Raw genomic sequence first — 24,511 nt, forward strand, 5'->3', positions numbered from 1 at the left:
GTGTCCCGTAGGTACAGTTTTGTTATATTTTCAAATATATGACTACCTTGTGAAAACACTATTTATCATAAAGAACATTCAACATTAAGTGTCTCCTCAAAGTGCATCCAGCATGCGTTAATTACAGAAGCAGCTAAAATAGTTCATGGTAGACACATTTGCATACGTACCGGCTCCATGGCAGAACTCCAGGAATGCCAAAATAGCGCTATTCTGCTTATTTATTCCTTCGACAGACATGTATTGAGTCTCTCCTGGCAGACAGTGCTGTGTGCTGAGGTGCAGGGTAGAGTCTGGCGCTGGTGCATATAAATACACACATCTCATAAGCATACTTATGGATCTTTCCTGTACGAGGAAAATGTTGTTCTTTATGCTCCTCATATTTTCGCCATGTTTCTTACAGCAGGAGTCTGGGCTGCAGTGGTGTCAGCGAGTGTGTACCCCCGGAGCCATGGCAGCACCGGGCAGCGGGCAGGCTCTGTGTGTGACGTGACTTTAGGACCCACCTGCTCAGGCACATCGCCCAGGGCTGTGCTGAGGGTGTCCGGACCGGACTGTGGCTCGGGTAGACTGAAAGGAGAAGCAGCAAGGCCCTTCATTTGAAAACAATCCGAGGGTTTACATTTTTCCTAAAGCCATTTGTTAAAATGTGTTTGTTTATTTTAGGGAGAGAGGAAGGGAGAGGGAGAGAGAGCTAGAAACATCAATAATGAGAGAGAATCATGCACACTCCACACTGGGGATTGACCCCGCAACCTGGGGATGTGCCCCGACTGGGAACCGAACTGTGACCTCTTGGAGTAAAGGGAATAAAGAGGCAGCACAGCGTACAGCAGAGATGGTTCCCACTGCCTGGTGGGTGGACTCCCCTACAGACTTCCCAGCCTTAGACTGTTCTAGCTCTTCCACTCACCTTCTTATAGCAACATGTAACTTCATCAGACACAGGTGTGTGACTAGGGGAGCAATGTCTGTTCTACATATGAAGCCACATATGAAAGAAAGTAACACAAACCTTGTGGGGTCCACCAGCACTCTGCTAAGACCGAAGTGACATGTGGAGAAATCCTACAAGAAAATGATACAGGATGAAATGAGAAGGGGAAATATTCTCCCCAGCAAGCACTGAAAACTTATTTTATTTTAAAAATATATTTATATTGATTTTTAATGAGAGAGAAAGACAGAGAGAAACATCGATGTGAGAGCAAAACACCAATAGACTGCCGCCTGCACGCCCCCTAAAGGGATGGAGCCCGCAATCTAGGCATGTGCCCTGACTGGAAATCGAGCCTGCAACCTCTCAGTGCACAGGATGATGCCCAACCAACTGAGCCACATGGGCCAGGGCGCAGCTTCTGGACTTTAAAAATGGCACTGAGTTTGCAATGCCCTTGGTAACCGACATCAGTGAGACTTGCAGCAATTCATTCATGTCAGAGATGGGACTTACTACTCAGGGGCCCCCCACTGTGGTTCCTAACTCCCTGACTCACTGGACAAGTCTATCAGTTACACGTAGGAGCTGGACCTCACTTTCTACTTAAAATACACAGCGAATCTTAACATTCAGAGGAAGGATCCACCTATGTGAGCTGCCACCCTTCCTGTTAATTGAGAGCTACCTTGATCTCGCTTAGATTCTTAGGTCAGATGGAAGTCAGGAACAGGGAAGGCAGGAAAAGAACAGAAACAGTTTCACACTGAACGAATGTCTGAGATACTGTGTCCTTGTGTGGACCCAGCCTGAGCACTCTTGACAACCATTGTTTTCCCTTCACAGTCTGCTCAAGGTACATGCTCTGAGAAAGTTAATATTTGTTTCTGCTTAGAAAGAAAAAAGCATCACAATAGGAACTTTCAGTTCATTGCAAACCATGGCTAGGCCTCCGGATGTGTTATTATTTATAATTAACTCATTTGTGTGCAGTGTAATTAAGTGTATGTCCTCACAGGAACCCTGCAAGGGCCATTTTGGGGCCAGCCTCATTATTGAAGTGAAAACAAGAGCAATCAGTTCATGCGCGCCGTGCTGAATAAACACACACTTGCTTGTAATTATCCCTAAACAGTTCCCCTTCCGCCCCGCAGTCACCCTCTGCATCAGGGATGTGGCCCAGGTGCTGAGCAGGGGCAGGTGCATGGCCGCTGTGATGACGCTTGCAATTTATCGGTCTGTGACCTCTGCGATGTGGTGGATGCAGCCAGGGACCTATATCCTCTTTATTAAGGGCATGTGGGCACCATCCTGTGTAAATCTCAAGCTTAGCAGTTCTTGAAAGTTAATAGTGTTCCCCATCCAGCTAACAGCTTTGTTCGCCATAACCTTGCTGGCGGCCTTGTGTTCCCAGCCGTGGGTAACATGGGACATGGGTGTGCTGAGTTGGTGTGAGTTTCATGGGTGTTATTCAGCACACAGCCATTCAAGACTCTTCAGTCCGCAGGCTGATGCTCTGTCCTCCGAACCAAACCAGTCGGGGCTAGAACACTCTTATTTTGAAGACATATTGAGAGCAGTCTCCAAAGGGTGCACGAAGTTAATCCACGATCAGAAGGCTGAACTCTTTCTTCTTCATGTCCTCAATGGAGTTAAGGTTTTTATAACGTCCCCCCAGCCCACTAGTTACCCTGTCAGCACTCAGCTGCTGGGAGCCGACTCAGGGCTGGAACAACTAACTGATATCCCTACCTTTGCGGAGGCATCTCCTGCTCTCAGTCCTATAGGCTCCGCCCACAGTCTGTTTGTTTAGGTGTTTATTCCATCCCCAGTGATTTCTTATTGCTAACATCCCTGCGGAAACACCTACCAGCTGGTCTGTCCTATGACACTCCTGTCATTAGACTTTGTCCCCTGCACCGTCTATTTCCAGCCTGGACTGCGTGTCTGTGTCCGTGGTTTGCAGAGGGCGCCTGCTGTCATTTCCTGGGCGTGCTCTAAGGTAAAGACCGCCTGATGGGCAGTGACATCCCGTGGCATCAATATTAATAGGAGGGCCATTAGTCAGCGTGGAGTGCACCGTCCACACGCTTTAAAGGCCATAAACGCTCATTCACTTTTGCATTAGAGGATGTATTCTTAGCATTTGGAATCGTTTTTGCTTAATTGGTATCAGCTCTTTGCACATAAATAAGTGAATAAGTTGCTGCTCCCAGTGACACAGAGAAGCTGGCTTGTGGCGCCTTCTGAGACCTTGTCACCGATGGCTACACTCATAGCCGTTCCATTCCCGGGGAGGGCCCTCTCCCCTGCACGGCTGGCCCTGATGTCCACGCGCAGGCAGAGTGGTGATGGCTCACTAGACATCATTAGGATTTGCAAAAAGGGTCCTCAGGCCTGTAGCTATGGCCAAGCAGATATCTCGACCATTCACAAGTGAGTCTCGCTGCCGAGTTAACTCCGGCCGGGTGAATGCAGCAGCCAGAAGGGTGGCGAGGCAGCTTTGGAAGCTGAGCTGTTAGTCTCTGGAGCTTAAGCTCTCAGCTCTGGAGCTGGTGTAAGTAAGCAGCCTCGTGGGGGCAGACCTCCACAGTGAGCGCAGGGCATGGGGTCTGACCTCCAAGGTGAGCTCAGGGCATGGGGTCTGACCCCCAAGGTGAGCCCAGGGCATGGGGTCTGACCCCCAAGGTGAGCGCAGGGCATGGGGTCTGACCCCCAAGGTGAGCCCAGGGCATGGGGTCTGACCCCCAAGGTGAGCGCAGGGCATGGGGTCTGACCCCCAAGGTGAGCCCAGGGCATGGGGTCTGACCCCCAAGGTGAGCGCAGGGCATGGGGTCTGACCCCCAAGGTGAGCCCAGGGCATGGGGTCTGACCCCCAAGGTGAGCCCAGGGCATGGGGTCTGACCTCCAAGGTGAGCCCAGGGCATGGGGTCTGACCTCCAAGGTGAGCCCAGGGCATGGGGTCTGACCCCCAAGGTGAGCGCAGGGCATGGGGTCTGACCCCCAAGGTGAGCCCAGGGCATGGGGTCTGACCCCCAAGGTGAGCCCAGGGCATGGGGTCTGACCTCCAAGGTGAGCCCAGGGCATGGGGTCTGACCTCCAAGGTGAGCCCAGGGCATGGGGTCTGACCTCCAAGGTGAGCCCAGGGCATGGGGTCTGACCTCCACAGTGAGCCCAAGGCATAGGGTCTGACCTCCACGGTGAGCCTGGGCCTATTGCTCCATCCAGCACAGAAATGACTTCATTGAGGCTCGTGCCCTCTCAGCTCTTCAGGCCTCGCCAGGAGAGCACGGCTCCCGAAAGCCAACTTGCACTGGTGGCAAAGCCAGTCTCTTCCCTTTTTAAACTGTTTTTCCTGCTTCGGTGGGAAGACCGCAGGCTTTGGCACGGTCCCGGTAGTGGTGCACTTGGTGTGCACCAGTGCCTCCGCGAGGTCTCCTGTCTCGCCCAGCCTGCCTTGAAGTTATGCCTGAGTCATGCATCTGGTGTCGCCAACAGATCCTGACGAGAAATGACATGTCTCCTGTCTCAGCTGAAACAGGACAGCGTTCCTCCCGCTCCCTGCAGCGTCCCTAGGAGTCGTGTGTCTCAGACCCCACGACATGAGGTGCAGAGGCTGCCAGAAGGGCATGGGAAGGAGGTTATGGGAAACACGGAATTAAGTGACGGGACATCCCAGCCTGACCTCATCTGAATATGAATGTTTGATGGCCCATGGGTTAAAGGTGGAGGCACCTGTCCCTCCTGCAGGGCTCTCCTGTCACCTCCCAGACAGGCCTCCTGGGAGCAGGCTCTGTTCTGTGTCGCCCTGAGCAGGTGCCCAGTGCCAGCCATCACCCGGGGCTTGGAGCAGTGATTGGAGGTGATGACATGTGTCTGATTAGGGAGAGCTCACTGCTACCTGTGGCCTTCAGGGAGGGTTGGGCACAATGAAGTCCTCAGCTAGTCCGTAATGACAGGGGCGTGTGCATTTCTCACGCTGCTCACCAGGGCCCAGTGGGTGGAGATAAGTCATAAAAGCTGCCCTGCCCTTTGGCGGATGTCCAGGCAAACCACACCAAGAGCTCAGACTCCAGCCTGGAAGACTCCATGTCAGCATTTGTCCTTCCATGAAAATAAGTCAAATGAAAGTCAAGGCAAGAGAGTGTTGCCATCACCCCCCTATCCCCTTTTACTTATTTATTTTAATGTATTTTTAATTGATTTCAGAGAGGAAGAGGGGAGGAGAGAGAGAGAGAGAGAGAGAGAGAAAGACCAATGATGAGAAAGGATCATTGATTGGCTGGCTGCCTCCTGCACACCCCACACTGGGGATTGAGCCCACAACCCGGGCATGTGCCTTGACTGGGAATTGAACCATGACCTCCTGGTTCATAGGCTGATGCTCAACCACTGAGCCACGTCAGCCAGGCACCCTCTCCCCCACTTTTAAATACATCTAGATCTTATCACTTCCAACTGTCTGGAAGGAGGCTAACATTTCAATCAAATTCCTCACTGTCTGGTTTCCTGAAATGCACATTGGAATCCACATTTGCATATTCAAGGAGGGAAGTTCAAGTCCCTCTCCTGGGATTTATGTTCTGATCCTGACATTTATTAGAAGAATTTGGAAACCCCCATTTTTAATGACCAAAAATCATGCCTCACAGCTATCAAACACACACACTCACATACACACACATTTAAGGATCTCAACTCAGATGATTTCTGAACATGTCAGACTTTCTTGCTGTAAGTAAATTCCCCCTCATGCAAACAGCGCATAACTTAGAGGCAATGTTAAATGCCGAGTAATAGTCTGAGGAGCTCAGAGAGTGTATCCTCCTGCTTGTCGGGTTGTCGCCAGGGCCCACCTGCCCTCAGCTCCTGGAAGCCAGGTTTCTATTTGCTGGATTGCTCCACAGAAGACCAACAGATGGGGCAGAAAAATTCCAGAAACACAAACGGGGTGGAAAGGGCCTGGGCTTCTGGGCAGCGTCAGAGGAGGTGCCTCTGTGTGACCAGCAGGCCTTCTGAGAGAGCTTGGCTGTCCACCGGTGAGGAGGTTTGGGCATTTCTCCTGAAATCCGCAGCTCATTTCAGGGTTTGCTTCTCTAGCTCTGATGAGAATGATCCATGGTTGGAATGTGAAAAGTATATGAAATGGGTGGGGGGGACGGGACGTGAGGATCATAACATGAATCCCAGGCAGGGCCTCCCCCAGCCTCAAGCAGCCTCAGGGGCGCCAGTCTCATTAATTACTTTGCTCTGAATACAGCCAGCCCGCTGGCACCAGACCAAGATAAATGAGCCCAGGGTGGGTTTCACTGCTCCCACACACGCGTGCCTTTCTGTGTCAATGTCCACAGAGCGGACATCTCAGTGAAGCACGTTTGTAGGTTGCTGACACCCTATTTTCCACCCGCGTTATTGTTTCTAGGACTTTATGGGAGAGCTTCCAGAGCAGGACTTTGAGGGGAAGCCTGAAGGCAGGGCCCAGGCCGTATCCTGAGCAAGGCCCTGGTCCAGGGTACGAATCGGGACGTAGGTCCAACCTGAGCTCCATCTTCCGGCCCCAGACTTGGGGGTGCACCCCTCTGAACTAAGACACTTTCCCATTAGTCCCCCGCCCTGCCCAGCAGGGTCTAGTTGGATCACCCAGAGGAGGTGCCTCTTCTCACGCAAACTCCTGAGCTTGGCAGGGGCCTGGCTTCTCCGAATGAAGAGAATGAAAGCTGCTCTTGTGATTCTGTCCACCTCTCAGTTTAACAGCCCTGGTGCCGTCGGCGAGCTCAGGACAGGACAGGACACGAGTGGCAAGGCCTGCGCAAGTGAGGTCAAATTAGGTGGCAAAATCTCACATCCACTTGACAGTCTATAAATAACAGAGGGTGGGAATTGGGGCGTGGCTGGGAAGGCAGGGGAGGTGGTGGGAGGGGCAGAGTTGGGGTGCGGCGCTCTGCTCACACACCCCCTTTCCACCTGCTAACTGCACAGACATACTGCTTACCATATGCTCTCTACGACCCCGTTGCTTTATGGGTTTCATTAGCAGGCGCGCCGACCTCAGAGCTGCCCTCTGCAGATGTGTGGTGTCCTCGCACATTTAGGTGACCCAGTCAATGATGATTATACCAGCGGCATCAGCCTCACAGCACCACTGCAGGCCCCTGTCTGACATCGAGATGGGCTTGTTAGCCCTGTACACTCGTGTGTCACCTTAATCAGGGTAAATGGGCTTGGGATCTGGGAGTCAGCATCTTTGACACACTCATCACATGATTCTAATGCAACCTTGAAAATGAGAACTTCAGGGAGCCGTCAGCTCCCCTTCAGAGACACATCGTCAGAATCAACCCTTATTTTTAATGTTTTTAAATTTCTCAATTACAGTTGATGTACAATATTATATTAGCTCCAGGTGTACAAGTGGGTGATTAGGCATTTATATAATGTACGAAATGATCACCCGTAAGCCTAGTGCCCATCAGGCACCACACAGTTATTACAGTATGATTGGCTGTATCCCCTGCGCTCTACTTTCCATCCCGTGACTGTCTTTATAACAGCTGATTTCTACTTCTCACTCCCTTCACCATTTCTACCCAGTCCCAACTCCCCTCCCATCTGGCAGCCATCGGTTAGTTCTCTGTATCTACAAGTTCGTTTCTGTTTTATTTTTTGTTTGTTTTACTTTTTTATTCCATATGTAAGTGAAGTTCCATGGTACTTGTCTTTCTCTGTCTGACTTATTTCACTCAGCATAATATCCTCTAGGCCCATTCATGTAGTTGCAAATGGCAGGATATCATTCTTTTTACGGCTGAGTAGTATTCCATTGTATAGATGTACCACAGCTTTTTTATCCACTCGTCTATTGACGGGCACTTGGGTTGCTTCCATGTCTTGGCGATTGTAAATGATGCCGCAATGATCGTGGGGGTGCATATGTCTTTTTGAATTCGTGTTTTGGATTCCTTTAGATAGGTATATGGAAGTGGAACTGCCATGTCAGATGATAGTTCTATTTTTAATTTTTTTTGAGGAAACTCCATACTGTTTTCCACAGTGGCTGCCAGCCTGCATTCTCACCAATGGCAGACCACCCGGTGCTGACAGCAGCCCAGGAACACGGCATCCAGCCGTCAATGCCAAAGAAGCTGCTGAGTCCCAGAGGACACAGGCTAAGTTCAAGTGCAGCTGTTAGGACTAGAATTGCTGCTATGGTTGATTCTTATTGACATTCATTCACATATTTTATTTTATTTTAAATATATTTTATTGATATTTTTACAGAGAGGAAGGGAGAGGGATAGAGAGTTAGAAACATCGATGAGAGAAACATTGATCAGCTGCCTCTTGCACACTCCCTACTGGGGATGTGCCTGCAACCAAGGTACATGCCCTTGACCGGAATCGAACCTGGGACCCTGGAGTCTGCAGGCTGACGCTCTATCCACTGAGCCAAACCGGTTAGGGCAATTCACATATTTTATGTGTGAGAAATGGCGTAGAGACTGAGGACAAATACAAGATTTGCACAGATTCCATCACTGTGATATAATACCATGTGTGTGCTGTGGCTGACACCAAACTGAAATAAAGGCCTTCCACTCATGCCATAGTCTCTGGCCTCCATGGAAGATGAGGGGAGGATTCCCCAAAATATGGATGAATTTCAACAATTGAGGGATGAGATGCAAAAAGTTGTGGAGGCAGGGAGAGGATGAGTGTGAGGAAGGGGCTGGCCCAGTGGCAGCAGCTGAGCCTTGGGCTGGGGAGGAGGCGGGGCTCGGGCGGAGGTGCTGCCAGGACTGCTGGGGCCATGTTGCGAGAAGATGGGAGAGGGGAAATGCCTGCACACTGGCCATCTGCAGCGACTTCCAGGCAGTTTTGAAGCCCCCGTTTAGCCACAGGCTGCCCATCAAAATGTTTGCAAGTGAAGAGAGCGAAAGTCTGATGCAGATCAGAAGGAACGGTGCCTGTGGTCGATGTAGGAATGTGCAGACCTGTAGGGAATTTTTATGCATTTCTTTGACCCAAGCTAATGACAGTTGCCAGGAAGGGAAATCTCAGTGGATGGGGACAATGCTCCAGAGAATGGTGGTTTTGCTGCTTATTTTAGAATCAAAGGAGGAGGCATAAGGGCCCGCGTGAAACTCACTGGTGGTGGATTAGGGAGGGGGGGAGAAAGCAAAGGGGGAACTCCTGGGATTGGCTGAAGAATAAGGCTGACGGAGAGACTCCCTTTGTTCCCATGGGTGGGTGCGGGACAGTTAGTAATGAACACCCACAGCACGTGGGGAAAGAGTGATTCTGTGGTCTGTGTTCTGGTGGGAGACTCGGAATCTGGAGGAAGCCGAGGGCACCTGCCAAGGTGGCGGCGTGTGCGTGGGTCTGACCACCCACCCCTGTGGCAGAGGCTCTGTGGAGGGCCCGGCCGTCTCTCTTTCCCTTCATGCTCATTTCCCTTTGCAGATTTCTAACCACACTACTGATTCTAAGGTGACATAATTTACAACCTAATATTTTAAATCCTGGAGTTTTCCCTGAAATGTTTCAAGTGAAACTATGGTCAGAGAACTGGAGGGCTTAATTGTAGTTATAGAACAGAATATAAATCACATGAGCCTGGAAAACAGGAAAAAGAAGACAGTGATAAAACTAATAAAAAGTAAAAGGTAGGTAAGAGGATTAAGTGCACCAATGTACTCCCGTTTCACTGGACAGGCCGTGGCCATTGTGTTAACTGCTCTTACATCGGAAGGAACCTGCAGCTGGATGCCCTGAGTGCAGGGAGCCCTGGGCTGGAGGGAGGGGAATTTTGCTTTTTGTTTTGTGATGTCCTGGTTACGTTTCAACCACATGTTGCTTCTATAATAAAACGAACTGCATGTATGCAGTGGTTCTATTTATTTAAAAGGAAAAGGAAGGAGGTTGGATCTGTCTTGAGCCTGAAGCTGTGGTCAGAGACTAGGAAGGTGACCCTTGGGTGGTGGGTGCCATGGACAGGGTGGGGGAGGGAGTGTGGAGGGAGCCAGGGCCCGGGCTGGCTGAGTGCGGCAGCAGGACTGAGGGAAGGCTTGGATGGGGAAGGCCTTGTGCGGGCGGTGATGCCACTGGAAACTGATTGGAGGGATGTACAGGGTCAGGAGGAGACATTAGGTTGACTGTAGGTTTCAGGGCAGGTGGGCATGAGCCTGGTGGTATCATTAGTGGGAATAAGAGATGCAGAAGGACTGTTCAATGACCAGGCTAGCGGTCTGGCTGAGGTGCTGACTGCCCCTCACACCCTATCCCCCACATCTCTGCCCCCACAAATAGGCCGGCCGGGTGATGCCCAGTGGGGCTCTGGGGATGCATTGAAATGGTGACATCACAAAATCAAAGCAGCGGGGGTTGGAGTCACAGCGGGACAGAGCTGACGGAAGTTCACCTGAGGCCAAGCAGAATGCTCGGGTTCAGCCACTGGGATCTGCAGGTTTATATGCGGTTCATGTAGAAATAAACCACCTGTGGATTGCTTTGAGTTTTTAGTGACATGATGACACCCAGTCGCGCCACAACTCTGATGCACAGTGTGACTTCAGGAAGTGATGTCATGTAGTCCCTAGCTGTCATGGTGCACCTGACCTCACGGCGACCCTTGGAAATGATCTGAAGGAGAGATTGTCACCATCAGACTTGGTGAAAGATGCAGCCAAGGCTCTGAGGGTCTTGCCCATGAGCTGGCCTGCAAGGGAGCAGGATCTCAGGCCGCAACTTTGCTTCTGGAGCAGGGCTCTCCCGGGACCCGATAGCCCTCAGCTCTCCACCCGTCAGCACATGCACAGAAAGTCACCTCTGGCCTGGCTTCCTTCGGCTTCCTCCCGCGAACAGTTTCACCGATACACCTGGGCGAGCTTAGCTGACCAACAATTGGAGCAAACAGGCCACTTTATATAGGAAACAGTGCTTTGTACTCCAGAGAGGCACCTAATTAATAAACTAATTAATATTCTTAGCTTGCACAGGTCTTGTTTCAGCCACACTTGCCATCCAAAGCCTTAATAAAAATATTTTGTGTTGCCAAAGACTATCCCAAGGACTAGCCAATCTGTTTACTATCTACCCTTCTACACACACACACACACACACACACACACACACACACACATGCACATATGCACACGCACGCATGCAGGCACACAAGTATCTGAGAGCTCACTTGGATGCTCCGCCCTCCCTAGCTTGTCTGGCTCAGAACAGCCAGTGGCTATTTGCAAATGAAGAGCCCTTTAGCCATCGGGATGGGTTGTGAGGAACGAGTGTCCGTAGGTGGACGGGCTCAGATGTGCTGAGGCTGCAGCCTGCCTTGCTCCAGCTGTTATTTTTGGCCCAGGAAACCCCAGCTGCAGAGCTGCAGATCCACTGGCCAGCACAGACTCATAGACTGAGGCTCTAACCCCTCATGTGGCATATTTGGAGGCGGGGCCGTTGGGAGGTTAAGTTTAGACGAGGGCATGTGGGTGGGACTTCCCTCCTGAGCTTAGTGTCCTTCTAAGAAGAAGAAGGGAAGCCAGAGTTGAGCCATCTCTCTGTCTCCCTCTCTCCCTCCTTCTCTTTCTCCCCCTCTCCCCCACTCTGTAAAGACTTAGAGAGAAGGTGGTCCTCTGCAAGCTAGGAAGAGAGCCCTCACCAGGGAACCAATAGACCTGCCCTTGATCTGGGATGTGTCAGCCTCCAGGCTGTGAGAGTAACCCCTGCTGCTCACCTCCATGGCACTGTGGGCATTTAGCTGCTAAGGCAGCCATAGGGAAGGAAGGCAGCTCCCAGACTTCAGTCTGTGTGCCATCCCCCTCAGGTTGCCATCTGACAGTATTTCCCCATGACTTGAAACACCATGAGATTATAAACATAAATCAAAAGTAAATTATGTTCTATTTCAGTTTTTGTTTTTATTGCATTTTGTTTTTGATTTTTGAAATACTTTAAAGTTGGAACTATGAATGGTTTATGTGATAACTGAATAAAATGGGATATTTAATTAAGCAGAACCCCTTATTCCCCAAACACTAGGGGATTTACTTGTAATTCGGTTATATAAAGCCAACATATATCTCACTGCAGCCCTATGAGGTAGAAAAACATCTTAATATTGTTCGCTCCAGAATTCAAAACAATGAAGCAATAACTAGAGGAGTTCTATCTCTGTGTTCACAGAATTTTCAAGCTGCAATAAATATTTCAAATAGGTCTGTCTCTTTAAAATAAAGACTCCTTTATACAGTACATATTTTAAAGAAGCCTTATCTAAACAGAACATCCTAAACATAATGAAAACTTACATGTGAATAGCCCTATGCATTCCCTTATATAATAGTGAACAATTTGCCTTATAAAGCAGACCAAGGATAACTTAAATGCTATGAGAACTTGTCACTCAACTTTTACATTCTCATCACCAGCTGCTTAATCATGTTAATTAAGTTTCAGTAAAGTCCCCCAAATTTCAAATTCCTGAGCCTCTATGTTTGACCACTAAATACCATTCCACTGTATGTATGAGGAATGAACCACAGTTCATTCTCACAAATCCCTGCTCTTGGCCATTTGGATTATTTCCAGCTTTTTACCATAAAATGAAAAGATATAATTAATATTCTAATATACAAATCTTTGCTTATTTGTGTGAGCATATATTTCTCTTGGATAAATTCCTAGATGGAGAATTGCTGGGTCAAATTAAAATGTGATGATATTGAAATTTATAAAGAAAACATTGGTTGGAAAATACATAACTTGATCTGTCATTACTGACCTCAACATAGCTCATGAATTCCCATTTCAATGGATTACTGAAAATAATTACACTCATTAATTCAAAGGGTATTGCTCATCTGTTATTTAAAACTCAGTCACTTTGGGGTAAGTGTTCAGTTAAACACAGGATTCTCCTGCTTCTCCTCCTTCTCCTTTGCTGTGCTATCTCCAGTCCTGCATGTGAGGTAGAGGAGGGTCAGACCAGTTAAAGATGACAAGAAAATTGCCCCCGTCAGAGTAGTTCAGTGGTTGAGTTTGACCTATGGACCAGGAGGTCACAGTTCAATTCCCAGTCAGGGCACATGCCTAGGTTGTGGGCTCAATCCCCAGTGTGGGGCATGCAGGAGGCAGCCAATCAATGATTATCTCTCATCATTGATATTTTTATCTCTCCTTCCTTTGTGAAATCAATTCTATATAATAAAAGGCTAATATGCAAATTGACTGAACAGCCCAATGACCGGTTTCTATGACACACATTGGCCATCAGGGGGCAGATGCTCAATACAGGAGCACCACTCAGCCAGAAGCCAGGCTCACGGCTGGCAAGCACAGAAGCAGTAGTGGGGAGTTGGCCTAAGCCAGCAGGCGGACATTCCCCGAGGGGTCCTGGACTGTGAGAGAGTGCAGGCTGGGCTGAAGGACACCCCCCCCCCCCCCCCCACACACACACACACACACACACCTCCAGTGCACAAATGTCATGCACCAGGCCTCTAGTAAAAATATATTTTTTTGAATGACAAGAAAGTCAATGGGGACAGGGGCACAGCAGACAATTCAAACAGGAATGCTTGTGAACTAAAGGGTCCAGAAAGGCCCTCGAGGAAACTTATGAAAATCTTGGGATGCCTCCAAATTAATTTTCAAAAATGACCCTCATTATAATCTTGCTGGGAGAGTGAACTGCGAAGCAGAGAACAGCATGCTGTCACCCATGGTGTCGCTGGACAGATGATGTGAGAATAAAAGAAATCAACACTTGACACAGCTTTTGTCTTAAAAATTTAAAGCAAAGCTGAAATTCGAATATAAATATCATACAATGAAATAAAATGTATGCGTTCTCAAATACTTTAGTTGTAGTTTTCAGGATAAAGTCTCAATCACACTTGTTAGTTATGTGGTTTGGGTCACCACGCCTACAGCTTGTCTGTCGGGAGCTGAGCGAGTGAGTCATCACCACTAGTGCCTCTCCACTTCTCCTTCCGTTTCTAGCAGTTTTATCTGGTGAAACTTTGAGCTCGCGAGCCTACAATTTACATTTGTGATGTGTGTCTTGTGCAACATGAATGATAGGGCATGACGCTTGTGAGTTTAATTGAATTTTCTTCCATGTGTAACATATATGTTAGGGGAAAGAGAAACTGAGTAAGGGTGTCTTCCCTGCTCCCCTGGTTCTTGGACAGCCCGCCCAGCGGAGCTGCCCATCATTAGAGAAACACTATAGGACCTGCTAAGTAGGTCTGTGAGTCTGGGGGGGATTTCCATTCTGCTTGAACTCGTTTAGAGCCTCACTTTTCAGGACAATCGGCTTTCACAGGCTAATTGAAGTACTAAGTACTAAGCCCTGTCATATTTTAATGTTTTCCTGGTGTGTGACAGTAGAGAGAAACCATCGTGCTTCCTGAGAATGGAAAATGCAGTGACTCAGTGTCCTAAGGATTAGTGTGTCCTCCCCACTGCGTTCTGCCTTGTGCCGCCGTCTCCGAATAAAATGTGGATCAGTAGAGCTTTCTCCCCTCTTCCTCTCCTGCACTAGCTTCTCATCCCCCAAATTGGACTCACCTGCTTCAGGGGCTCCAGCCACTCAATCAGTGCTGCTGCTTCCCCCTCAGTGAACCAACTGCATAGAATCTTTACGTCTTCAGATGTTAGCTCCAATACCACGTCTTCTCAGGAGAAATACCAAAACGCTTTATATGCTGTCCTTTCCCCCAGGACTGTTCCCTTCTCAGATGATTTCTCCTTCTATGTAGACCTCCCCTCATACATGTAACACTACGTGAAGGAAGGAAGCATGATGATTAGAACACATGTGTATCCCTATGGACCCGAAAAGGAAAACATGCTGCTATCATAATTACAATGATGCATAATCAGATTTTTCAAACTGGAAGAGAGATACCATTAGGTCCAATCCATTCACTTTGAAGTTGACACAACTGATTCCCGAAGGAGCGGGATGTCCTTAATACCTCCCTTCACTGCGTCCTTGTGCAATCCCTGGCTTCACCGAGAAGGGAGAATATTCTGCTGTCATTTCCTTTATCCCCGCATCAGGATCGCTTCCCGGCTCTGTTCTCCGACCCAGAGAGGAGCCAGTTGTGTTTGGTGAAGACCCCTGGGCACCCCTCTGAGGAGGCCTGGGAAAGAGGCTGCATGTGTATAAATCATGTGCCCTAATGGTGCACTCGATGCTAAGAAAATGCTCCTGCCATCAAACCATGCCCCCTGGACAGCACAGGTGGGATTTGTGGAGTCGCTATTTAAATATTTATGAAGCTATTTAGACATATTTTATTTATGGCAAAATGTTTATACTATAATTATTTCAAGAATTAAGCTTCCACATGCTAGGAGAGGCTAAAACGAAACTCTAATTATTCTCAGTCACATCCTTCTAATGCTGGGCCAGGTCCAAGTGGAAGGGGTGAGAGTTCTTCAGTGAGTCTGTTCCATCAACCTATCTATCCATCCACCCATCAACTCATTTTTAGGAGCATCTTCCTGTGAGAATGATTCAGGCCAACATGCCTCCCTCCCTGGGTTCCCCTCTGTTGATGGGGCCACAGGTACTGCTGGTGGGGGTCCCGGTGCTGCTGGTGGGGGTCCCAGTGCGCCTGGTGGGGGTCCCGGTGATTCTGGTGGGGATCCCAATGCTGCTGGTAGGGTCCAGGTGCTGCTGGTGGGGGTCCCGGTGCTGCTGGTGGGGGTCCCGGTGCTGCTGGAGGGGTTCCCGGTGCTGCTGGGCCCATTTCCTCCTCCTCATCTGGTCACGTCAGCCTCAGTGCTTGAACCTGGGTGGGAAGTTCACTGGGGACGTTTGCGACCAGACATAGAAATGCACCTCCCATCGCCTTCCTTTCCAGGGGCTAAAATTGCATCAAGTGGAAACACCAGGGGAAGCTCAGAGCAGCATCTTGCCCTCCTCTTCTTTTCCTCCAAGGACACGCTGATCCCTCTCCGCTGTAAGCGCTCCGTGTGGCGATTTCTTCCACCGCCCGCACATTCTGAAGCAAATAAGTTGAAATAGCACCTATGGTGTTCATTTTCCTTCTGGAAAAGAATCTTCCAGTACCTCTCTTTGACAATTTTCTCTTTTTATTTTATTCTAGTCACCGTCAAGAAAGGATCAGTGGTGGGGAAAGGGAACATACTAGTATGTAATACCTTCAACAACAATGATTTTGTTTTTAAAGAGAAACACAGTCTGGGCTCATCAATTAGCCTGGTCAGGCCCTAAACCCAGGGAGCTGACAGGCCTGATGCTCTAGCTGTTCCTGGAAATCAGACCCTCGAGCAGAGGCAGGAAAGGTGGGAATTTTAAACTCCAAGGTATGTGATCTCAGGAGTTCTGACTGCGCATCTCAGCCCCGTGCTGCTGCACTACAGCGCTGTCCCTCGATCTGTGCGCTGGCCTTCAGGTTTCCTGTCGGTGCTTCTGGTGTGGCGGCTGGGTGGCTGCCCCTTGAGTTGCATTTAGAACAAGTGAGCCGGGAGCGAGCCCTTCACCCGGGTGTCTGTGGGCCTGCTCACGAGGTCTCAGGCCCGATTTCCCTCACTATTGTTTTGTCTTTCTTCCTTGCCATTTACGTTTCACACTATAAGAGACAGCAAACATGACTTTAAAAGGTGTGATTTCAGGTGAAACTTTTAGGAGGGAAGAGGCCCGCGAGGCTAGGGTGGCATTTCTTATCTGGAGAGTGTGAATGGCACGCTGGAGCCGCTGAGCCACCAAACAACCCTGGAAATACACCCAGGGCGGTGAAAATGCGGCTTTCAGGAATGCGGTGAGAGTTTCCACAGAGTACACAGAAAACATCGAGGAAGATTTGCTATTCCTTTTATTTCTCACTTCAAACATTAGAAAATTGAAATAAGACCTTGTCGTAGAAAAGGCAGCGGATGCCAACCTTTGATGTTTTCTTGTCAGAATTAAACCTCAGAATCCCCCTGGAAAGAGCATCTAGTCCTGGCCATTTCCTGGTTAACACGGATGCTGAGTGAGGGATGCTGAGTGAGGGCCGTGGGAAGCGGGCGGAGCCTTTGCCAGGCGACCCGGCCCTGCTGCTGCTGCATCCCTGGTGTTGACACGCCGACCCCTGGGTCCCAGTCATGGATATGCCACGTCGTTGATCTGAGTGACAGCTGCGCATCAGGATTTATTAAAGCTCCTACGAGACTCAAGTTTTAACCACGGTTGTGAATTACTGAGAAGAGGAAATTCTTTCAAATATAAAAGGGACAGAGAGGCGAGGGGGGGGGGGGAGAAAAGAGAGTCCTTTTCTGTCTAGGATCATCTGTGCATGTGGGAACGAGGGAAGAGGAGAAACACTAAAACGCATTCATACTTTGAACTAATGAAATCCCCCAATCAGAACAAACGTGGCGATTTCATCTTGTTCACCTCCTTAGCGCTGGCATATTAAACAGTGGTGTGTATCTTACAGTTTGTGTGCTTCGCAGTTTACTAACCAATGCAGATGCATGGCAACCTAAAAATACCCTATCCACCAGGTTTACGAAATGCATGACATACATGGGTGTGTATCTTACAGTTTGTGTGCTTCGCAGTTTACTAAATGGTTTCACGTGTGGAGTCTTGTGTAAACACCCCAGTAGCTCTGTGGGGATAGTGGGAACTTGTCTTCATTGTATGGGTGATGATGCCACAGCAGGAGGTCAGAGGATGTGTCAGAGGTCAGTGTGTGTGTCAGAGGTCAGGGAAGGTGTCAGAGGTCAGGGGATGTGTCAGAGGTCAGGAAATGTGTCAGAGATCGCCCATGCTGACAAGGGGCACAGACACCCCTCAGGGCCCTGTGGATTATGTAAACTGGCCATTTCTTGTCTCTGGGGGCTACTGGCCTTTTGGATAAAACTCACCCCTGGAGAGGCACTGTGTATTCTAGCAACAACCCTTTTGGAAGCTTTCTGAGAACGTGTTGAAGATGTCAGGGCTGGATATACAGAAAAGATGTCTCTCTCCTCCAAGAAACCAGGCAGTATCACTCACATGTCCTGTGGGGACAGAAAAAGAACCTCATTAAAGAACACAATACAGAGCCAGCCGTAGCAGGGCCTCTTCCATTCCAGCCTCTGTACTTGTACTTCTTTCAAGGGCATTTCACCTCTGACTAAACCCCGTAAGTGTGCTTATTCCCATTTATCAGAAGATGAAACTGAGGCTGAGAGTCTGTCTGGCTCCAGGGTCCACACTCCTCCTGTAATTGTGTTCTTTAATGAGGATCTTTTTTCTGTTCTCACAGGTCATGTGAGTGCTATCTGTTCCACTCCTGGTTTCTTGGAGGAGAGAGCCACGCTCCTCCTGTAATTTTGGAAGCACCAGAAAGGCATTTTCTAAGACAGAGGAGCCCAGTTCCAATCATGGCTCCGTCACCGCTGCTTCCATGAGCCTTGAAACATAGCTTTCCCTTCTCAGGAGGTCAGATCTCTGAGGTCTCACCTCTTTCTACAGGTGTGTGAATATAAGACTAATGCCTGTGAACATGATTCTACATACTTAGATCTGGCTTTTGCTTCCTCAGTGCAGTGAGCATGTGCTGGCTTCCGTTTCCCATCTAGCCCCACCTGGCCTGGGGCCAGCGTGCCCAGCTGTCCTTCGGTGAGGCACCCTGTCTCCAACCTCAGGCAGGATTTCGCATCAGCACTGGCCTCTGAGTGGACAGATTGTATACTCTTCGCCGTGGTCACTGTGTCCTAGACGGGAGGCAACCGAGTCCCGCTCAGAGAGGCCAGGGATGAGATTTATGTTCCAAATTAGTCAACGCGAAGCGTGCTTCCTTTCCTGCTGAACTTGTGGCAGAAGGACGTAGGCCCCGGGCGCGGGCGCCATCTGGCCCCGGTGGAGACAGAATGCGGCTGCACAGAGCGCAGAGCCAGGGGTGTGACCTGCAGTATTATCTGATTCTCTAAATCAAATGTGCCCTGAAATTTTCAGTAAGTTGAGCCATAGATTTCCCTTCTTTGTTTAAGTTAATTTAGTTTTATTTTCTGTCACTTGGAATTGAAAACGTACTACCCAATACTTACACCCTCGGGGCATCTTTATTGGCAAACACGGTGATACTCTGGGGTTTAGGAGACAGAATATTAGCTAACAGAAAAGAAACACGCGGGTGATTATTATGGGCTTAGACTTTGGACACCTATCTGACAAAGGACTCAATTTAATCCGAGTCCCGGCCAAGCAGATGAAACGTTAGGAAGCTATTGATTATAAATCAAAGAATATCTCCTTCAAAAAGGATGAAACAATTGGGTAGTTAATGGCATAAGTAGCTGCAAGGGCTGCAGGCCCACCCGGCCCAAGCTGGCTGCTGTGTAACAAAGACCTCGTTTATTTCTGCTTTCCCCGCCCTCCGCAGTGGCCATTTCATCCGCGTGCCAGCAGACCCGCAGGTATGGGTTTCTTTCCTGAGTTAGGAGGACAGGGTCCCTAAGCTTTGAAAAGTGCAGGGGAGATTCTCCCTCAGAGCCCTGGTTAAATGTCTGCAGGAGACGCAGGGGCCTCCTTGGTGTCCCTGCCCTGAAACTGGCCTGTGGCCCTGGAAATGGGAGGTGCTCATTGGCTTAAGTTGGGGTGGGGGGTGCTCAGGTTCACCAGAACCACAAAGACTGAACCCGCCCCACCCCTTCTTACATCCATCAGCACATCCTGTTCCCAGGTCTTGGCTGAATTTCAGGGCTCGGGGCCAAGTGTGTGCAGGAACTTCTGCAACACTGAGCCTTTTGGTTTAAGCACCAAGGTATGCAATTCTGTGTCTGCATTAACCGCAGCACCTCCTGCACCTCCAGTGGGAGGCAGGTGGGCAAACTTGCTGCCCTTCAAATGTCTGCACAGTCAGCTTTCAAAGCACAGAGCCCAGGACCCCTTGGGTGCGGCTGCTTCCTGCACCCAGTGACCACCTATTCCAGTGATGGCGAACCTATGACACGCGCGTCAGAGGTGACAGGCGAACTCCATTTTTTTGGTTGATTTTTCTTTGTTAAATGGCATTTAAATATATAAAATAAATATCAAAAATATAAGTCTTCGCTTTACTGTGGTTGCAAATATCAAAAAACTTCTATATGTGACATGGCACCAGAGTTAAGTTAGGGTTTTTCAAAATGCTGGCACACGGAGGTCAAAAGGTTCGCCATCACTGCCCTAGCCTCATGGGACAGGTCCAATGGTCCCAGTGGTATATTCCCTGGTGCTCGCCTCCACCTGGTCCCCGTGAGCTGCAGGGAGTGGGGGGACACACCTCTGTGCCCTGAGGGCACTGCTCCGAATCACTCCGAGGCCTGTGGGTTTTCCTGGAGCAGCAGGACTCCAGGTTGGTCACAGCCACAGCGAAATGTGCTTTTCAGCACCAAACAGTAAGGACCCGGGTGACGTGGACTCACCTTGACCGCAGGGAGTGATCTTAGAAAGAATAGAAAGAAATGAAGAAAGCATTTGAAAGCATCTATGAGGCAATTACAGACAAGGAAGAGTAAAAAAATGGTAAAGTAGTAAGTGGAGGCTTATGAATAACAAATAAGACGTGTCTAGGGACTAGCAGGGGGCAGGAAGCTGCCGCGTGGAGGAGCTGTGGGTGCTGAGCAGAGGACACGCGTGTGTCCACATTTCACATGTCTTCCCAGCACAGCCAAGAGGTTTCCTTCCCTCCGTATCTTTACTGTTAAGGTCATGTTTTTGAGGACCAAGTTGAAAGTCATTCAGAAGTTGTTTTTGCTTCTATACCAAACTGTTCCCCAGCGTATTCAGCTGTTACTATTGGAACTGCCATCGTGACACAAACTGCTTGCCATGTGACAACCAGGCTGCGTTCCTGGTGCAGATGAGCTCACGGTTAGGAGCCTGAAGAGGCTGAAAGAACGCTGCCACCGTGGTTGTCACCTGCCCCGTCCTTACCTCTCCCCGCCCCCCCCCCGCCACCCCAAGGTAGCCAGGCCACAGAGAAGCCAGCGGCCTCGGTTTCCAGGCCTCCTCTTGGAAGATGCGATCGGTCATTGAAATGAACCCACGTTGCACAGTAAGAAAAACGTTTAAATTATTTTTATAACTTTGTGAAGTTGTGAGGCTGAGGCACTCCCTGAATTGGTAGCCCATGATTTCTCCGCGATGACATGCGTGTTCAGGACTCACATAGGGAGGAGATCTAATGCACACAGGCTCTCCGGCGGAGGGAATGTGTGTGGGCTGTGAAGCTAACAAACATGTTGTGCAGGGATTAAACACACAGTCATTCATGTATGTCTTGAAGGTTCTTTGTAAAGTTTTTGGAGGATGGACATGTTTTCATTCTCAGATCTCCGGACGGTGCTAGGAGCTCCCAGCTGGACCTGGCTCCACTCGCAGCCCCCTCTGCTAGGCAGGTCCCAGGCCGACGACCTCACACAGCGACAGCCACTACTAGGCAGCCATGGGGTGACAGCCCACTGACGCGGAACTTTTTAACCTGCTGATGGGGACACAAAACCACAGACGTCCCCGTTTTGAAATGAGAATTCAGGAAATCAGATATTTGGGACTTTTAAAGAAGGAAATCAGCTTCTTTTTAGGGAAAATTGTAAAGCTATTACTTGGACACTTTACTGATTCAGATTCAGGCTGCCTGTGATTGGGAGTCTGTAAGTCGGTGCTGGGAGCTGGTGCTGGCTGGCTAAATCGCGGGGCTATTTATAAAACACCCACTTCAGACGCGCTCGGCTCCTCTCTGTTCTTCCTCCTGAGGTTGCAGCCCCCCAGTCTCCCCACACGGACCGTCTGAGAAGCTCTCCGCGGTGAGCCAGAGGCACGTCTTTATCTCTGTGGAATCCGAGTCTGCACGCTGTATTCTGTAGGTAGCAAGTGCTGCGACATACATTTTCCATCACTGCAAGAAGTCATGGACATTGCTAGTGCAGGGCCCTCTTGTCAAATTCAAACCATTCCCCATTGAGCACCTTCCTTTCCCCCTGAGCCAAGTGAGACCTCTGCTTAACCCCCTGTGAGCCCCGTGAGAGCCTGAAGCGTGGCTCTGGCACCTCTTCCTCTCGCCTGGAGGCCTGGCTGGTGAAAATAGCAGCCTGTGCTTGCAGTGTCCCCAGACACCAACCCTTTCCAGAGCAAGATAAAGTCACACAGGGGCTCAAAGTCACCAGGCACGAGAGAAGGAAAGGCAAGCGGCCACACCCAGGAGAGGAAGCAGATGTAGGAACAGGTGCACACTGGCTGAGGGAGGGGATGGCAAACAGGGTTCAGGAATAACTACGGGGGGGGGTTCCTTCGGCATCGCTTAGGGACCGAGTGTCCGACACCAGTTTATTTCCCGTCAGAGACCAGTGGACAGTCTGTGAAGAAGGGAGTGGCCGGAGTGAGCCCCACGCTGAGCTGAGCTCTCCCTGAGCTCACAGCCAGTTCACTCTGGTAAGAGGGCTGGAGTCAGGGCTGGGGAGCTCTGGCTGGGAGACAGTGAAGCCCAGACCTCCAGGCGCCTGAGACCGAGGGGAACACCCCAACATCCTCCTCCAGGAATGGACACATCCCCAACGCCAGTGCAGATCTACCTTATATTCTTGGCTGAGTCGTAAATGGCAAATGTGCAGGGAAAAAAATATTTTCAATCATAAATGACCATGTGGGCGGTTAAATGTCTAACCAGAGATTTCAGCAGAAGCTGAGTGCAAGGGAGATCCAGGTTTGCGTCAAATATCGCTAAGTTAAAGGTGTTTGGTACAAATAGTGAACTTTCTGTTGAAACCCCAAAGGACTGTCACTTAAAAGCAAGGAGACATATGAGGCCAAACAGCGTCGCCTAGAGTGGATGGCGAGCGGGCGGAAACGCAGCTCCCCGGGCTCATGAGAGTGTCAGTGTGATGAAAGTGACCTGAACTGACTTCCCTGCCGAAAAACTCAGCCTCTTTAAAGAAAATAACAAACTTAATATGGACAGAATCCACCATGGACAGCACGCAGGGAAAATGTCTAGACTCACAGAGCAGCGGAGAACTATGACTCAGAGGGAGGGCTGTGCTGGGCTCCTTCAGGGTGTCAGGGTGGGGGGTATGCTGAGTGCCCCAGCCCCAGCCTGGCCCAGTGTCCGCCTAATGAGTGAGTCCTCAATGTCGCGGCGTCGTGCCCTGTCATCCGTGGCACCGTGGTCACAGGTTTGCAGGGACATGTGGAGGGAATGTAGCCCGAGTTGCCAAATCTTCCGGAGGCTGCTCTTTTTCCCAAGTTTGAAACTTTTTTTCTGTTTATGCAAGACATTTGGAATAAGTTTTAATAAGGCATTTAAACATGCCTTTTCTAAAATACACGTCTTTAATAATTGGAAAGAAGCCATTACTGCTTTTTTTAAACCACAGTCTCCGCTCTGAGCGAGATAATGAAGTGAAACAAGTGTCTGCTCCCTTTGTTTCCAGACAGACCGTTTGAGATGTGAATCGAGGTGAGAATTTCCCTTCATTCTCTCAGCGGAGCCCTTCAGGGGCCTGCGATTCAGCCTCCCTCGGTGACAGCAGCGCAGCCACAGCTGCGGTGACATGAACCTCCTTCAGTAGGAGAGTGTGGACATAACATGCTTAAGCCAATAGCCAGGTTCCTTTGTTTTTGTCTTTGTTTTTACAAAAAACACGAGTGAGTTATGTGTTTTACATGAACAGTGATATTGGAGGGCTTCTGATATCACCACCAAATTCTCATTGCAAACACCACTTTCCTAACATGGCCTCCGTGGAAAAGAGGGAACAGCGCTGAGTGCTGGGTGGGAGGTCACCCCTCAGCCTCCTTGCTGCGGGAAGGTGTGGGTTGTGGTGTGGCTCACCCGAGAGCCCTGGGGGTGCCCATCCCTCCATCTCTGACCCTCAGTTTCCTGCATTCAACCCTCTGCTGTCTTTAGGGAAAGTGCTCTCTGAGCAGAGGCGCTCACACCTATATTTGCAGGATAACTGCCGGAGAGATTTATTTTTAAAACATTCCAGCTCCATTTCCATCACTAAAATGTAATAGGTATGTGCTAGGGCCCAGGTATATGAATTTTTAACCACTGTGCCAGGTGACTCCAAGTCAGTGGTCACAGATATAAGGGCCCTAAAGCTGAGAGCTGAGAGGAGGAGTGCTCATGTGTGTGCGTACCTGTGTGTGCTTGTGTGCGTGTTGTGTGTGTGCATATATGTGTTTGTGCATATGTGTGTGCATGTATGTGTTTGTTCATGCAAGTGTGTGGGGGGTATATGTGTGTGCGTGTGCCTGTATGCTGTGTGCTTGTGTGTATACGTTCTTGTGTGTGATGTGTGCTTATGTGTGCATGCTGTGTGCTTGTGTGTATACGTTCTTATGTGTGTGTGTTTGCATGTGTGTGCATGTGTGTGTGCGTGGGCAGGTGTACATGTGTGCCTGTGTGTTTAGTGGGTTCTAACTATCACCCAGCCAAGAGAAGCCTAAAGCCAGTGTTGAGAGTGGACAGGGAGGGAATTGGGCAGGGGAGAAATTGGTCTTATTGCTGAAACCCACTGAACCTGACTTGCACTTTCATCAAAATACTGAGTGAGGCAGCGGGTAGAGAGAGGAAC

This window comes from Myotis daubentonii, chromosome 14 (genome assembly GCF_963259705.1).
Source record: "Myotis daubentonii chromosome 14, mMyoDau2.1, whole genome shotgun sequence".
NCBI lineage: Eukaryota > Metazoa > Chordata > Mammalia > Chiroptera > Vespertilionidae > Myotis > Myotis daubentonii.